General features: G+C 37.1%; 1 long non-coding RNA gene across 1 annotated transcript in view; it reads left to right on the plus strand.

The window, feature by feature from the left end:
• LOC135363885 (uncharacterized) overlaps nucleotides 1–17,753 on the plus strand; it is a 34,148-nt gene extending 16,395 nt beyond the window's left edge. The window contains exon 3 of the long non-coding RNA XR_010410172.1: nucleotides 17,690–17,753. This is a non-coding gene — a long non-coding RNA (uncharacterized LOC135363885). The remainder of the gene's footprint in view (nucleotides 1–17,689) is intronic.
• The last annotated feature ends 1,410 nt before the right edge of the window (nucleotides 17,754–19,163 follow it).

Here is a 19,163-nt window from a genome sequence, read left to right on the forward strand (position 1 = left end):
CCACATCTCTGGGAAAGTTCCTTTTTCCTTAACCTTGGAAAGGAGTCTGGAAGAGGGGCAATTTGTTTTTATGTAAAACTGTATGATTGATATTCTCCACGATATTAGATTATTGGCTTAGTTACTATAACAATTAGAGCCTTAATATGCAGAGTCTCAAACAAGAGAGGCCTTTCTTTCTCTCTTATCTTTCCAGGCATAGAGGTGTTCAGTCTTTAAAGTCTGGAAGGACAGCTCAGATACTTTTGGCTAAATAATCAAGATGTATTCTTTCTTTTTATGGATTAATCATCTTACGAAATCATTCTTATAACTATCTTTTATGATCTGTATATTGCTCATCATCAAGAAATATTTTCATGGTGCCATGTTATTATTATTGCATAGTTAAAGTATTTTTGATGTTTTCTAACTGTAATTATTAGAATTAGGTAAAGTCACTATATTGTCATTTCTGGTTGGGAGTCAGGGGGAGGGGGCACTGAGGAATGAGTTAAAAATAGTGTAAGATAAGCCCTGGTTTCCCCCAAGACAGTGCTGGTTTAGGCTTCTTTTTCCAGTGTAATTATGAATAGCATCCTTTTCATTCTCAATAGTGTCCCAGTTTGGAAAATAGTTTCCAACATCATGCTAAAATGTACCTGGGGAATAATAAAACCACCTAATATCTGCATAGCACTTCACAGTTTTCTCTAGTGATGTCCTAGCTAACATGGGATGGAAGATCCAAAACCACAATTTTTTGTTAGTTCTTTGGTTAGTATAGCAGATGAGGAATTCAGGCTCTGGAATCAGAAGAACCTAAGTTTGAACCAAAGCTCAAGGGATCTTGGCAAGTTGCTTAACTTTTTGAGCCTTAATTTCTTTATTTATACAAAGGGAAGAAGGAAACAGTACCTCTTTCATAGCAGTAGTTGTGGGGATTAAGTGAGAACCTATTTGTATTGGTTTCCTACGGCTGCTGTAACAAAGTATGTAAACTGGGTGACTTAAAACAACACACATTTATTCTTGCAGTTCTGTAAGCTCGCAGTCTGAAATCAAGGTATGAACAGGGCCATGATCCCTCTGAAAACTATGGGGAAGAATCCTTTCCTGCCTCTTCCTAATTCCAGGTAGTTTGCCAACAATCTTTAGTATTCCTCGGCTTGTAAATGCATCACTCCAATATTTCATCTTCACATGGCATTCTCTCTGTGTCCCTTCACATACTCTTCCATCTGTGCATGTCTGTGTCTTTGTTCAAGTCCCCCCCCCTTTTTTTTAGATTGTCTTTATTTGTCAGAGAGAGAGAGAGAAGGAGAGAGCAAGCGCACAAGCAGGGAGAGCGGCAGGCAGAGGAGTAAGGAGCCCGATGTGGGGTTCGATCCCAGGACCTTGGGATCATGACCTGAGCTAAAGGCAGATGCTTAACTGACTGAGTCACCCAGGCTTCCCAAGTTCCCCTTTTGGTAAGGACATCAGTTACATGGGATTAGGGCCACGCTAATGCCCTCATCTTAACTATACCTGCAGAGACCCTATTTTCAAATGAAGTCGTATTCTGAGGTACTGAGTCCTGTCACATTTTGAGTCCATAGTGAAATTAAGATTCAACATATCTTATTATGGAGACACAATTCAATTCATAATGATATTTTAAAATGCTTTGTTAGGGGGTGGCTGAGTGGCGCAATCAACTAAACATCCCACTCTTGGTTTCAGCTCAGGTTGTGATCCCAGGGTCTTGAGATTAAGCCCTGCCTGAGGCTCCATGCTGAGTGCACAGTCTGCTTGAGATTCTCTCTCCTTTTTCCTCTGCCCCTCCCACTTGTGTTCTCTCTCTAAAAATAAATAAATAAATATTTAAAAAAAAAAAAAAACTTTGTTAGGGCAAATTGTATAATATGGAGGGAGTTTTGGTTACTATAGTAGCAACTGCCATTTGGCTCTAAATAGCTGTTTTCCCTTCTTCTACCATGATAGAGCCTCTGATTTTTGTCTGGATTATGGCCACCTAGAAAGAGGAATAAAATTCACATCTTCATTTGCAGCTGGTTGTGGCTAAGTTCTGACCAGGAGGATATAGGTAGAATGCATGTCCTTAAAGAGAAGGGTACTACTTTTACCTCTCTTGCACCTTCCTCTTAGGTGGAGTGCAGACACACGATGGTTGAAGCTGGAACTTTATCCTAGAACAATCCCCTGTTGGACATAGTGAAGATGGCTGAGTAACAAGACAAAGGGGTCTGGGTCCCTGGTGGGTATGTCAGATCTGGATTGTTTAGGTAGTATCAGTAGAAAATAAACTGTAGTCTTACTTAAACTTCTGTTATTTGGGGGTTTTCTGTGATTTATGGACAAATTTAATCCTTATTAATTAACACACCTCCTATGGGTACCAAAACTGTGACTCTAATGGTCAAATAGGATTCATCCAATTCAGATGTTTATGTATATTAGCACCTAAGGGGTTCTTCAATGGAGGCCCTTGTGGAAGTCAGAAGAGAGTTCATTGTGCTTAAACTCTGTACTTATAAATGTATACAGTTTCTTATTAGATTTGTATATAAAAAACTAAAAGTCATTAGATTCTGCTATTTTTAGTTATGCCTCACTATGAACTGGTAAGAACCTTGACTGATATGATTAGGAGAATACTCTGTCAATATGATGTGGGTTCCCTCTGTGTGTCCCATGTTGGTCTTATTTTTAGATATTTAGGTGTCTGGTCAGCACTGGCTGCCCATGTCTTGCTTTGGGGTCTACATCACTTATCACAGACAGTTAGTCTTTGATTATTAACCTGAGGACTGACCCAGAAACCTGCAGCTCTGACTCAGACTTGAGGTGACTTTCAGGATCTTCTGTCCTCCCGCCTGTGTTCTCTGCATATGTTAGACAGAATGCACTTTTATGTCTCTATGGAAAACATATTTCTACTGGGCATACAAATTCAAATTTGGTCCTTCATGTTTGCAGCTTCTAATATTTACTTTGTAAGATCAGAACCGCTTCCCAAGCTCCAGAAGCTGGAGGTTGGTGGCTACTACAACTTAGTCACTTCATGCCCACGATCATGTGAACATGATGCAAAACATTAGGTGAACGAGCTCTGATTTATTCTCAGATAGCACCAGTTTCATAAATATTTCCAAGCACGCCTAAGGTGACAGGGTTGAAGAAATGAAATTGAGTGATGTGTACTCTTTAGTGCTTTTAGTCAAGGTAATCGATGGCGGTTGCCCTAGAATAAATAAGAACTCATTTACCTATTTTGATCTTTCTTTTTTTTTTGGTTTTAATGAAGTTCCATTTGCCATGTTGAAGCCCTGGATCAGTTGAAATAAACTGGGAGAAATGATATCGTGTACCCCTCGGGTAGGCTGCCTAGGAAGAGTGGAGCCTCGGCAAGATAGTGCTCTTAACTATATCAGCTCAAGAACTTGCAAAACTGGAGCAGAGTGGGGTGGAACCTTGGCAGGGGAAGCGTTAGGGACAACTGTGGCTGTGTATCCTCTGCTAGCTGGAACATTGCCTTCTCATGTGTGATGTGTGCCAGGAATACTCTTTGTCACAAAGAATGGCAAGTGGGGCTGCAATCAGGAAACGGGACTCTAGGGACCAAAAAGACCTTTGTGACTAGAGCCAGGATTGCCCACAGTGTAGAAATGAAGGGCTGGCAAACTTTTTCCACATCTCTTAACCCGACTATGTCCTTTTTCTTTCTGGTCTTCGATAATTTTGTTTATTCTTAAAATGTGATTCCTATTCCTTTACTTTGTGCTATATGTAACTGTGGTCTGTCTATAGGAATGGGAAGCTACTTGAGGGGAAGGATCACATTTATAGTCTTCTACTGATGATGTTATTTTTTTCTTCACTGAACTTAGCACAGTGATTCATACAATTACTGCTGCTCATTAAACATGTCCCAAATAAAAGAAACAACCTCAAGAGGAATCAGCTGGTAAAAATCCTGGTTAAGTGAGAGTAAGTTTAATGTGGCCGGAAATAAGGGCCATCAGAACATTTCAGTAATGAGATTATGATGCTCATTTGCTGATAGGGCTTCTAAGAAACGGAGAAAGGCCTGATTCATCTCCACTTATTATAGCAATCAGGATATTTAAAAATAATATTGATATTGATATTCAATGTGAATATCGAATCAATATTGAAATTATAGAAAATAGTGACACACAGTTGTCACACAGTTTTAAATGCTTTCGTTTAACAAATTAATGCTTTGATTTTAATCCCCCATTAGGGTATAATACATTCTGCTGTTCATATGGTAATTATAGGATATATTAAAATATATTTATCCATAACATGTAACAATGGAGTGGTGTTTTAATGGGGCATGAGTTTAAGATTGTTTTAGTGACATGATTTAATCTCTTTAGTGTATGTCTAACTGTGTGCATAACTTCATTTAGAGTTAAGGTCTAAATCTGAGACTCTTCAAGCATTGAAGACTCAAGCCAAACGACCCTGTCAACTTGCGACAGGCACTGTCTGTCTTACAAATGTTTATTAAAGGGGCGCCTGCATGGCTCAGCCAGTTGAGCGTCTGACTCTTGATTTCTGCTCAGGTCATGATCTCAGCGTCATGGGATCGAGCCCTTTATTGGGCTCCATGCTCAGTGCGGAGTCTTATTGTCCCTCTCCCTCTGCCCCGCCCCCTGCTTGTGCTCTCTCTCTCTCTCAGATAAATACAGTCTTAAAAAAATACACAAATGTTTATTAGAAATATTTTTAAAAGATATCCTAAATACTTTTAAAATATTTTTAAAAGATATCCCAAATACCCAAATATCCAAGAATATCCCAAATACTAAAAGTTGAAGGTACATATTATCCACTCATGTTTCAAGAGGCTTGTCCACTCATCCTATATAAGGACAGGAAAGAATGTACCAGGCTGCATTGCACAACCCCACTTTGGTCACATATCAGGAGCTCACAAGTACTGACTAGAAGAAGAGTGTATGAGCCACTGGATATACCTTTTTTTTCTCATTGCTTGATTACTATTACTTACAAGTAAATTTTTTGTGTATCACACACTATAGATTATGAGAACAAGGTATATCAACTCTGTTCTTTGGACCCAACCTTCATTAAAAGATGAGTAACTTGATTAGGTAATATAAGTGATATAACAAATGAGTGAAACGGATACATTTGCTAAAGAAATTCAGAAGACTGAGTGATCAAAAAGGGGTTGGTGGTGAGGGACATTTGATGGAAGACCAAAAACTGAAAGAGTTTTAGCCTCGCAAAGATTTAAATTTAAAATGTCAACCTAAATCCTAACCTTAGATCTAAAAAATGAACTGCATACGTATAAGGTGGGAACATGTGGGTTGTCTGAAACTCATTTCAAAACAAGTTAGTTTGTAATTAACAATAAGTTGAAAATGATTCTGCAATGTCATTGAAAAAAGTCTACTGCAGTCTTGGGAAACAGTACTTGAAATATTTACACAGAACAAGAAAAGTAGTAGTTCAAGACCATCTATGTTGGTTACATCACCATGGACTATTATTTTCAGCTACAGAAGCCACAATTTGGAAAATTTACAGATAAACTATAACACTTTCAGAAGGGAGGAATCAAAATGATGAAAGGTTTCATGAAGGTTAAATAGTTGGAGAATCTAAGAGTCAGGGGATTAAGGGTTTACTCAATATAAGAAATAGCTTTAGAATCTCATTACCTAAAAATATACTGAGATAACTTGTGTGGTAATTTAATGTAGGCATGACCAAGGGGCAGGAATGTACTATGAATATTGTAGGGGATGATGAGGGATAGGAAAGGTACTGGATGTGTGATTTGCTTATAAGTAACAGAAACTTAACTTGTGCTTCCTTAGGAATGGGGAGGGGTAGTTGTTAGAAAAATTTATATACTGGATCCAGGACCAGAAAACTTGGCAGGGTTCCAGATAACCCTGGACATTTGCTTTCTCTATCATGGCCAGCTTAATCTTTATCTCACAGAATTTTGGCTTCTCTCTGTGGATTTATCCATTCTTCTCTGGCAACTGACCAGCAAGTCACTCAATTCTCCAAGGCAAATTCTAGAGGAAGTGAATCTGACATGCTCAGCTAAATGCTTTCAGCTCTTGAGCACAGGCCTTTGATCCATACCTCTTCCTGGGATGCTGCCAGGTCATGATCTCAGGGTCCTGGGCACTTGGGTTAGGTTCCAATCTCAGGGTCCTCCTTGGGTTAGGTTCCAATCTCTCATCCAGTCAATAGCCTGACCAGTGGACCAGCTACTATGGCTTCCCTCTCAAGCTTTGGGGAATAAGGTTGAGGAAAGCGGTTTGACCTAAAGGTGGGCCTGGGGCAGTGGCCTGAACCATGACTAGCATATATAGAAACACTAAGTAATTTTAAGTTTCTTTTGGAATTTGTAACTCTCTAATTCCATCACCCTATCTAGGACTTGAGTTGGACCTTGATCATTGAAAGTAAAGTGAGGGGAGGTTATGGCAATTTTTAATATGGGCAATAAAGCAGAAACATGTATTTTTCCCTTTTTAAAATTTTATTATGTTATGTTAGTTGCCGTACAATACATCATTAGTTTTTGATGTAGTGATCTACGATTCATTGTTTTCGTATAACACCCAGTGCTCCATTCAGTACGTGCCCCCCTTAATACTGAGGGTTTTAGAGGGGAGGGGGTAGGGGGATGGGCTAGCCCGGTGATGGGTATTAAGAAACATGTATTACTGAGCTAAATAAAATAAGAAAGAGAAAAGGTTGTTTAGAAATAGTAAGGTAGATTCCAATTAGTTTTATTATTATTTCTCTTTACTTTTTGGTTTGTAATATTGCCTTTTACTACATACTTTTTTCCTGTTAACTGTGCAGGTACCGTGATGTATTACTAGACAGAAAGTAGAAGAGGTGCTCAATTTACAAAGATGTAAAGTATTTTTTTAAATATTATAAATATATAAGAGTGTTTCATGAAATTAAAATAATATGTTGTAATAAGCGGTTTCATTCTTGTTGGTGGCTGGTTTCTCTATATAGAAAGCCATGTGGGAAAATGAAGTGAAAGCAAGAATGAAGCAGGCATTGTTTTTTACTTGATTCTTTCCCCCCCTTTTTAAAAAAGACATTTGTTTTTAATTTCAGTTCATTTCACTTTCATTTTCCTTTCCCCAGCTGTGTTCACTTCTCACAGCTCTTTGAACCTATCTTGTTCTCACCACAACGCTCTGTATGTGAGTTGTTTTCTAGAAAAATGTCAGTGTGAACAAAGTGGCCTCTTGCCAGTGAAGAACTCAGCCTTATTATAAAAAGTAGTTTTAAAATGGTATGGACAAGAATGATAAGAATCCATGTGTATTTGTTCTGAATTACTACTACCTTCTTCAACCTCATGTCCAAAATGACCTGCATTTCCCTAAGGACTAGGGAAGGAGCAAAGCAGACAGCAGCCACATTCTCACGCCCTTGCTTTGCTGGGACCTGACCTAGATGTGGCAGGAAGTACAGGGCAGTGAAGCCCTTACTGAGTCTTTGCCTGCATGACGTTGGCCTGACCTTAAATGTCCTCGCTACAAAAGGCAGAGAAAATGTCAATTAAATAATATAAAACATACTGCATTTAAAAATGTAAATTATCTAAAAGGAGGAAACCATGGACTTAAAGAATAGTAGCAACAACTAGAGTAAATAAGCCATAAGAAGACATACTGTGTGTGTTTGTATGTGTGTGCATGTGTTTTAAAATATAATCATAAAAATCTGAGAACTTTCTGGTGTGAAGTATATCCTATGTAAAAGCCTGTAGAATATCCCTTCAGGTCACTTTGGGAAAAAAATAAGGGCAATCTAATAAGCTTAATATACCTCCCAACTCCCCCTACCCCGGCCCACACATACTCCAAACTCAGTGTTGCATGTTGGAGGAAGTGAAACTAGCTCATGTACACTTTTCTCTTTTAACTTAAATAGCCGGTGGATAGCAGGGCACCATACTCCACTGATTCAGCTAAAGGGAAAAAAAACCTATATATTTTTAATTTGTATGTTTTTGGAAAAATTTTCTGTTTTAAGTATCATGTGACTATACATACTTGTTTTTATATGTCTCTTTTGTTATTTACTCCCCAAATACTAATGGGGAAAGGTAAATTATAAAATAGTGTAAAAAGTGAAATGGAAAACGTAACAGACTCTGAAATCATTATTATTCCACAATCCTGATAGATTCTGTGTTGGTTCAGATTATCTTTGGTCACTTTTCTGCTATGCTACTAAAATCCTTTTGTGTGTGATGTGTCAGTTGATAAAGATTCGAAGGCTGCAACTTAACTCCTTCAGTAGTTTCAGTGATTATAGAAATATTCACGGACAGAGAAACATAGTCCTTAGTAGTTAAATGATTCACTGTTCATTTTGCAAGTTCCAGTGATCTGGTCCTTAAAGAAGTAGGAAGCTCATGTCCTGGGATCAATATTGTGGGGAGCTCAGACCTTCTAGGTGGTTACTTTGGCTACACCAGAGGGTGGTGCAAACATTTAAAAACTTTTCTCATCATGTCACCAGCCAGCCCAAATAAAGTCTACCTCAGATAGAAATCTGTTAATTCCCTTTTTTCCTTGCTTTCCTCCTTTTTTTCTTTTCTTTCTTTCTTTCTTTTTAACATCTTCTCTCAACCAATTTCCTCCATCTTTTCTTCCTCTTCTTTTCCCAGAGACTAGATTCCATTCTGGAGGGACTTGTGTTGAGTCTACTATCTGTCAGTAGGAGAACATAGGTCCCTCTTATTGAACACAATGAAACAAGAAAAAGGCTAACTCGTTTTAAGATTATTTGTTTCTACCTACAGCCTAACTCATGTGCATAGTTTCTATTTGCTCATTTTAAGATTCCCTCTTCATCATTTTAACTTTTAGTATCTACCCATCTCTCCATACACACTTCAAAGAAAAGAGCATCAGCACCTGCATTTTTACAAAATGACTCTGTTGCCAGTTATAACTGATTGATTTAGGTGGTGGAAGCTTTAAGATTTTCTAGGCAATCTGATTGGGACCAGCAATAAAGAGGTTGAGTTGCTGGGGATGGTTGGTGCTGGTACCTTGTTTGTCTTGAGGTTGCATTGGCATAGCAAGGACACTGTAATTAAAACACAATTTTATTTTTCTTATGTCTACCATTAGCATTTATTCAGTGGAAAATATTCCCCTTTTGCCAAATGACATTTCCAATAGCTCCCATAACAATTAGATTATAGACCTTTAGGAGTCTTGGTTCAGTAATTAAAGCTTGCCGTGGAAGTGGTGGGCACCCTTGGTCCGGGAGGTCGTGGGAGCACTGGTGGGCTTTTTCTCTCTTCCTTGACCTCTCTGCCCTCTTTATTTTGCTACACCCAGAATTTGGCAACTCTGGCACTTAGGAGTCTGGGAAAGGCCTCTTTCAAGCTCATATATGACTGGTGTCATTGCAGGCAAGCTTCTGCTCTCTGGACTTAAAGATGAAAGCTTTCTGTTTCTCTTGTGAGTTGATAACATGGGTTCTGAAAACTCTGACATCACTGGTGGAGTTCATCAGTTCAAGTTCTGATCATTTTACTCAAGGTTGTTTACTCCCTCAGAAGCTCCTGGCAATCTGGCGGTCCACTTTTGAAGTCTATGCTCTATGAGTTTTGAAAAAGATATACACCCTATAACCATCTTTCCAATTAGGATATAGAATATTCTCATCACCCCAATGAATTCCCTTGTGCACCTTTATAGTCAGTCTCCCTCCACCCGTAAGTCCAAGCAACCATTTTCTGTTATAAAACTTCCTGCAAATGAAATCATATAGTATGTGATGAGTTGTGCCAGGCTTCATTAACTTAGGATAATGATTCTGAGATACATCCATATCAATATGTGTATTATTCATTCATTCATTTTTATTGTTGGAGAGTATTCCATTCAATTGATAGGGCAAATTTGTTTATCTATTTGCTTGTGTTATTGGGGCTAATTCCCATTTTCAGCTATTATGAATATCTGTGAACATTCATAAACAAGTCTTTGTGTAGGCAGTTGTTTATTCTTAGTGAACACTTGGTAATTTTGGGTAATATGGTAAATGTATGTTGAGGCCTTATAAAATGTTGCAATGTTTTACTCTCCCATCAACAATGCATGAGTGTTTCAGGTGCTCTACATCCTCCCCAATATTTGATATTGACAGCTTTTTAAATATTAGACAATCTAGTGGATATAAAGTGATACCTCATTTTGATTTTAATTTGCATTTTACTGATGACTATGATACTGAGCATCATATCTTCTTTTATGAAGTACCTTTTAAAATATTTTACCCAGCTATAGTACTCACGATACAAAAGACCCAGAATTTTAAAAAACGAATTAAAAGGACTATTTCAGTTTAAGTAGATAAACTATCCAAGATTATACAAATGTATTTAATTAAGCTGGTAGACCCAGATTTGGCTCATTTGGAAGGTAATTCTCTGTCCAAGACACCATTGCAAAAATTTATAAAATATCTCATGAAAGGAGACAGTTAGCAATTGGGAATTCCACAAGAATTTATGATTTGTCAAAAAATATCAATAAATATTTCCTGAACTTACAAAAATTAGATACAGAAAATATAGCTCATAAAGGATTTGAGTTAAGTTTAAATAACTCCCTCATATTTATGAGAGAATTTACTCAGCAAGTTTCGAAGGGGAGAGCTAAAAAATAATTCTCAAGAATTTAAAAGAGAACTTGTTCATTCTCATGTTTCCCAAATATGATTCCAGGCAGCTTGCTCAAGGCAACATTAGTAGTTAGTGGCAGAACAAAGATTAGAAACCACATGTTCTCATGCTCAATTTAATTCTCTTTACATTTAAATCTGGATAAATTTAAAATACTGATTTTTCTGTATCATTTTATTGAATTTCTGTTTTATTCAGTTAGTGTTTTGTTACAGTTCTTTCTTTCTGCTTATTATTGCAACTTTAGCTCTGTGATAAAAGTAACCATTGCTCAAGACTTCTTTCCCTTCATGAGAAGGTTCCAGGTAACTTTTTGAAAAAAAAGCACCTTTAAACCAGTATCTGTTTTGGGAGACCTACATATTAGGTACTATCTTTGTTTCCTACTTTGTTATTGCTTTATAAAGAGTGAAGGATTAATGTATTCAGAGGTGAATAGCTAAAAGAGAAGTGTTCTGTGTATTAGCTCTGGGTCCTCTAATTGCATTTAGCCCTGACGCACATGAGCTGTGTGTGTGCGATGTGCAGCTAACTGATAGGCTGGGACACCCCATTGCATAACCCAGGGCATAAGTCCCATTTCAGTGCTTTGTGAAGATCAAGTAGCCAGTGAGAAACAATTCAATAAGAGTCCCTGGTTTCTACACACAGAAATTCAGATAAAAAGTTGCCTGAAGCAAGATTCTGTTTAAGCAAGGAAATACAGGAAATAGAACATTATAATAAGGCTTAGATGTCAAGAACAGGAAACTCCTGTAAGCATCATTGATTTGGCCATTTTGATTGAATTGTTTATCAAAAAAACAAAACAAAACAAAACAACCCAAAACCCTCCTCTGTAGTATTTTTAACAGAAAAAAAGAGGGAGGGAAAGAGCCCTTGAGGCACATTTTAATTATTATTCATCTCTAACACGGCACATTACACTGATAGCCTGTTTGAAGTCTGAATTTTTCTTACTCCTAAGTACTCGTTTTGTTTGGTACTCTATCTTTTCATTGAATTACAGTGTACAATGAGAAGTGGACTCTCAAATCACCAGATAGAATATGTGATAATCAGTTCAATTTGTAGTCAGTGTTCATTATTCCTCCAAGATTTTTGACTTGAGTGGTCTAATCACAACTCTTAACAACTGACTTGAAATTTAGAGATAAAAACAATGTCTAGTTTTGGTATCCTTAGTCATGAAAATAGTTGTGGGACAAGCTATAGACTAAGATAAATGAGCAAATCCTCAAATACTCTGTTGTATATTAGTTGAAGAAAATTTCTTTAAATGTGCCTGTTTCTCTTTACATTTACTAGAACTTTGGGTTGAGGAAAGGGGAAGCAACGCCTAATTAGCAGTTGCTTGATTTCTGGTAGGCACTTTACCTATGTAATTTGACTGTTGAATCATGGGCACTTTTCACAGTGTGGTTGTTCACTTATTGAATGCAATTGAATAGCCTCATTTATTGTTTACAATATCTTTTAAAGGTAGTTAATACCACCCCAATTGAGAAATAATGATGACGAAGCTCTTCAATTTACATAGATAAATAATCCAGGGTTATACAATATTTGCTTAGTTAAGCTGGTTTAGGAGACAGGAAAGTTTTCCTGGACTTTAGGGTCCCAGGCTGGCTCTGAAAATTAAACTGACAAGGACAGGTTAACAGGAGAAAACCATATATGTTTTATTGAATTTTTACATGTACATGGGAGTCTTCACAAATGGTAAAGAAGTAACTAGGAAGATAACGGTTAGTTTAACAAGGTTCATTTATATGGATTTCTCAGCCCCCAATTACCCATCTTTGGTGATAAGAATGTCTTCCTTCTTCCTGGTACAGGCAGGGTACCTTCCACATGGGAGTTTTATGTCCTGTTTCAGGAAAGAAGGGTGAGGTGGTGGGGAGATCCAAGTACCTTCCTGCTTCTGCCATTTTCTCAAACTCCTTCGGTTTAAGATATTCAATATGCCAAGATGCCATAATTTGGGGTAGTGTGTCCTGAACCCCATCACTGATAAGCCCAGGCTTGGCTAATTCTGAAGCCCATGCTCTATCCAATACAATTTTTTGGTCAAAATTTACAAAATACCTCATGAAAGGAAACGTTTAACAATTGGGAAATCCACAATAATTTATGATTTAATACTTGCGAAGACCTCTGAAAATCCGTAAGTATAAGAGATTTTTAGTTAGTAACACCCTATAAAATTGTATTTTAAAAAAGAATAATTTTCAAATATTTATCTAGTTTTTGAGGAGTTAAAATTAGGCTGTTAAAATGTATTTGGCTAAAGTTAATCAACTTTTATATTTAATTATAGTGTAAGGTTAGTGATGATATTTTTATATTTTAGATCATATACATATACATTGGAAGGCTAAAACCATAACAGATATTAAATGTTTTCTACTAGTTGGTAAAAAAGATATCATTAATTCACACATACTCTATAATAATCTAAGATACATACAATTAAATCATAATCCTTAATTTTACATAGATTGAGTATTTTATATTTGAGTAAATGCAACTATTTTGATATTTAGAACAGGGCATCAGAAAACTTGTCATGTTGGAAGTCAAACACACACTTACTTCCTCTAATTATGATCTTCCTCTTTCTTTGTTGCTATGCTTTCTAAGTACTATGGGATTCTAGAGAAGAGATTTTCACTTCAGTTTGTATAAAATTCATGAGAGAATAAATTCTACAATATGCTTAAAATATCTTGAGAAGTATAAAGGGGGAAACCTCTATAATCCTCATGGATTTACTCAGGGATTTTTAATGTGTTAATAAAATAATAATATGGAATCTACTTTAAATCTTTTTTGAAACAAAGTGGGAGTATAAATAAATAATCCAAGTAACATGGTAATTTTGCACTTTAGGTAAAAAGACTACAAGGGTTTGATCTTTCTTTTAGGCCTCGTTGTCCTGAAGTAATCTTATCCACACATGAAAAAAACTCAAAGCATTTGGATGACCTGGCGAAAATTATAGTTCTTGGTGGCAACTCTTGGAATAAAGCTCAGCTAATTTATTCGTTAATCACATGTTGTCCATTAGCTTCTAGTTCTTGGATTCCTTTAGATTAAATTCTAATGAATAATTTATCTTCATTTGATCGACAAAGGGACTAATACCTTCTACAAAATAGAACTTTTCCTTTTCCTTTTGAGATACTATATTCGTAAATAGTATATCTTCTAGTTGCTCAGAACTGACATATTGGAACTAATCAGGAACTAATTTGATAGGGCAGTTACTACCTAGAGAATTACAGGTCTACTGTGGGAAGACAGAAGACTGGTGGATTTCTTCACAATGAAATATTCTGGTGGAGAAGTGCCTTGTCACTTCTACTCATCACTGATTGGCTAGGATTAGCCCCACCCACACAAGAGCCAAGGGAATTCAGTCCTACCATATGGATTCAAGGGGGCAGGTGGGAGTAAGTTTCTCTACCTTTTTTATATTAACAAAGAATCTGGGTTATTCCTTTTACAGCTAATTTTTAATTTGGATTTGTCTGGTTATTTCTTTTTTTTTTTTTAAAGATTTTATTTATTTATTTGACAGAGAGAGAGATAGCGAGAGCAGGAACACAAGCAGGGGGAGTGGGAGAGTGAGAAGCAGGCTTCCTGCAGAGCAGGGAGCCCAATGTGGGACTCGATCCCAGGACCCTGGGATCATGACCTGAGCCTAAGGCAGACGCTTAACGACTGAGCCACCCAGGCGCCCTATCTGGTTATTTCTTAAAGATTACATTTAGACAAAATATTTTGGTGAAAATGCTACAATGATGATGTATCATTCTAATATAGACTTCTACAATTTTAAATTTTAATATTGCCTTTCTTCTAAGAAATGCCATTATCTTTTGGTTAGCACTCAAATGAAATATGAACATACTTTTTTTTTTACTTGAATTTATTCTATCTTATGCAAATTTTGAATGTTCTCGCCTGATTTTTTTTAAGTTTATTTACCTGTGTACAGGATAATAAAATTATATTCTTAATAATAAGAAAAGAAAGGGAACGTCTTTCTGTTTTGGCTGAAATTGCCCTAAGTTACTCATCTCCTGTACTGTACCTTGAGGTCTAATATTAATTTCCTTCTGTTTAATCCCATTATGTATATTTGTCTGACACAAATCCACTGACATAAATTGCTAAAAACAAACTTACTTAACATTTGAACTACTTAAAGTTTCATATTATTTTAGACACCTAGAAAAATAGTCTTCAGTTAAAAAAATTTAGTGTTTTTCTTACATATTTCTTTCTTTCTTTCTTTTCCACTCACCCTAAATTAGCAGCCTTTGTTTGGGTGGCCAATGATGGGGGGGAGGAGTCAAAGCTTCTCTCATCCCTAGGATGTTTCCTGAAAAATATTCCCCAATAATTGTAAATTTCTAAGGAAACCCTTTCTATTTATTTAGCCATTCTCTCTTCATCTTTCAGGTTCTCTTCACTTCAAATTATTTGATAGTTTCTTTTCCTTTAAATTTTGAACTGTAGTTTCTTTGACTTCCATCAGATGTTATTATATTAGTTCAATGCATGTTAAGTTTTTATGGATAAGGGAAGGGAGCTAATGTTCAAATTTTAAGTAATGTAGAAGTTTCATTAATTCCACTTACATTAGGTTGCCTTTTTTCTTTTTTAAAGATTTTATTTATTTATTTGAGAGAGAGTGTGAACAACAAGCAGGGTGAGGGGCAGGAGAAGCAGGCTCTCCACTGAGCAGAGAGCCACACAAAGATCTCCATCCTGGGACTCTGGGATCATGACTTTAGCCGAAGGCAGACACTTTACCAACCAACTGAGCCACCCAGGCGCTCCCATTGGGTTGCCTTCTAAATGAGCTTTTAAACATGTATATTCTGTTTAGTAAAGACAAGACATGGGTTTTTGGCTTGCATTCTCTCTAATGCCTACCTTTCCCTGATTTCTCTCCCTCCGTCTATCCTTCTCCCACTCCCTCCCTTCCTGCATTAGCTTTAAAGAGGAATGGTAACAGAAGAAAACAGAAGATCTCTAGCCAACTTGTGTCTTTTGTTTCTAAACCACTACTAGCAGCAGGATTAGTCATCACTCCCCCAGCTGCCCACCATGCTATTTAAATATTCCTCTTTGGGTATATTTTTTCCTGTGTTTCCTTTTCTGCTCCATAGTCATGACTGTGGAGGAAATGCTCTAGGCAATGCCTTCCACACATAACCACATAAATTATTTATTAGTTTTTTATTTGTATATCTGTTCCATACAACCTGTAAAGCCTTGCATTGCCTTGTTTATCAATTATTTCAAATGAAAGAACAGTCTGATAGTTGAAAGAGGATCATATCATTGCCTCATTTTGAATGGTAGAGAGTGTAAACCATTACAGGCCAATGAGAAAGTGTATTTTCTTTTAAAACACTTATGAGACATTGTTTTAGCAGTCTCCTTTGTTTAACATGTTCAGTGACCCATATTTGACTGGAAATTATTTAAAGCTACTTTAAATCAGTTTTGGGCTATGTTTTCTCTTTCAATTTGTATCAGTTCGATATATATTTTCTTGAGTGTTTTCCAGTCACCAAATACTGAATCGTACACTGGGAATGAATATGAAATGGACCCAGCTACCACGCACTTCATAATGTGGCTTAAATTAAACAGAGAATGGTTTCACAATAAATGGTTTCCTAATAAAAGCACGCTGTGTGCTGAGACCTAAAAGCTTGCTGTGTGTGTGCATTTAGGTTAATGGTTTAATCTCTCTGGACCTCATGTCCTCTGTGTAAAACGGAAAGGTTGAATTAAATTATATTTCACATTATCTAACACTATAAAATCATCTTATCCGAGAGTGTCCTGCTTCTGGGCCTGATCGCCCTCAGATCTGTCCTTTGCTTCTCTCCTGCTCTGCTCTGTACTATGAGGGTGCAGATAATCCTCTGCAGATTGAATTTTCCAGGCTTAGTATCAGCAGGATTAAGTCAGTTTTGGGAGACTGCAGGGCATGAGAAGGGAGAGGGGGAAATCAAGATACTCTCTCCCCTCAGCCTAGGATGGCTTCTCTTGCAGCTTTATCTGCTCTGTGGCTCCAGCCCCCACTATATCCAGATGCACAGTAATTTCTAGTTTCCATAGGGCTGTCCTGGCCTCTTGGTTCCAGTAATTGCATGTTTTCCCATGGTCCCTCCAGCTTCAGGATGATAAGGACTTCCTGCTATTGCCAATGTCCAGGGTTATTTTACAGTTCCCAGTGCAACTCTTAGCCTCTCCATTCTCCATGGACCAACTGTGCTTTCCATTCTTCTGTGAACACTGGACATGATCTCTGTTTTCGTAGCTAGACCATGACAGTCCACAGTGTTCACTTCCTATTTGCTCAAGAGCAGTGAAAGGGCTTTAAAAACTGAGGAAGAAAAACATAAGCATGGAAACATTAACTGGCCCAATCTAGTTCCTACAGTGGATATTGGCCTCACAAGAAATGTTTAATGTCCCTTCGGGTCAAATATTGAGGGACTTACAGGATCTACTTTTTTATTGAAGCTGCTATGTTGAATCTCCTGAAAGTTAAGGCCCATTGTAAATCAAGGTGGGAGAACTCCTTAAGGAAGAACTGCAAGGTTCTTAGGACAAATGACTTTATTATAGCCTCTACTTAAATCAAATGCATTACTTTTCCACCAAGAGTACTAATTAAAAATAAAATTATGGTGAAAAATATATTAGCAACTTAAAGTTTTGGTAAGAGAAAGAGATGTACAGAGCTCTTTTGCAGGGCTTGAACTCAAGACCCTGAGATCAAGACCTGAGCTGAAATCAAGAGTCGGACACTTAACCAACTGAACCACCCAGCCACCCCCAGGAATCTTTTTTAAAAGACTTGGCTTAGGCACTGTGCTCTTCTGACACTTCTTTTATCTCCATTGCCTATAGGTTGCTGAGATACTTTCTTCATTTCTAGCAGTTGCATCAGGAGAGGACAAGAATATAAACTGAGGTAATTTTACTTTAAAATGGTATGTAGTTACACTTCTCTTGTGGAGATATTCTTTAATTTGGAGATGAGATAAAAATGGACTTGTTTCCTCCCTCTCCCACATTTTGGATATAGTTGTAAGAAGGGGAGAAATTCATGGTGATTGGCTGACAAGGAAAATAATGGTACCATTGCTGATACATTGAGAGTCCCAGAGAGGGAACTAGGTGGGCATACTGAGAATGTCGGTGTCCTAGTTCCTTTGGCAGATGGTTTAAAACACACACCTGACAGCTTAAAATAACACAAATTTATTCACTCACAATTCTAGAGGCCAAAAGTCTGAAATTATTCACTGGACTGAAATCAAGGTGTCAGCCGGGCCATGCTCCTTCTGGAGGCTCTAGGGTAGAATTTATTCCTTGTCTATTCTGGCTTCTGGTGGCTGTGTCATTCTTTGGCTTGTGGCCACACCACTTCAGTCTCTGCCTCTGTGGTCACATTGCTTTCTCCTCTTCTGTGGTGAAATTTCCTTCTGCCTTCCTCTTATAAGAACACTTGTGATTGCATTTCTGGCCTACCTGGACAATCCAGGATAACCTCCTCATGTCAAGATCCTTTATCCTAATTGCACAGTCCATTTCACCATATAGGGTGATTTATAGGTTCAGGAATTAGGATTGGAACATATTTGGAGGCCTTTACTCAGCCTAGTATAGTGAGGTAAAGTGTATAGAGAGGCTGAAGATTTTATTTGTAAGTCTCTAACACTGTTATGAGACAGTGACTAAATCAGATATAACACCTATCCATAGGGCTAAGAATTTTTAAGAATTAGAGAATATTGATTACTTCTTAACATCCTGGATTGCATACTAGATATGCAAAGAATATACCCTTTGGGGTGGTTGAGTAAAAACACTATTTTATCAAAACTGATAGAGTCAATTTTAATATTTGTTCTGTGGATGTTGTAGAAAAGTGTGTGTTCTCTATATAATGTAAAGTTTAATCATGCCTGTGAATGATATTTTATAATTCTTACAATTTTTATAATTCTTTTGAAATTCTGTTTCATCTCCTTCATGTACCTGTTAAAAGTTAACAGTTATGTTAAAAAAATTTTTTTTAAGATTTATTTATTTATTTTAGAGAGTACGCGTGCAGGGGGAGGGACAGAGGGAGAGGGAGAGGTAGAGAATCCTCAAGCAGACTCTCCACTGAGCACAGAGCTCTACACAGCACTTGATTCCAGGACCTGAGATCATTACCTGAGCTGAAATCAAGAGCCGTATGCTTAACTGAGCCACCCAGGCACCTCAAGGTTTATGTTAAATTTTAAGTGAATTTTTCCTTTCTTTCCTAATATATTTTATGTATTTCTCTGCTATATGTGTTTTTCATAATTGTTATATTTGCATTTTGCATTGT

This window comes from Mirounga angustirostris, unplaced genomic scaffold (assembly GCF_029215605.1).
Source record: "Mirounga angustirostris isolate CCGP_5_RB_7025 unplaced genomic scaffold, mMirAng1.0.hap1 SCAF_3, whole genome shotgun sequence".
NCBI lineage: Eukaryota > Metazoa > Chordata > Mammalia > Carnivora > Phocidae > Mirounga > Mirounga angustirostris.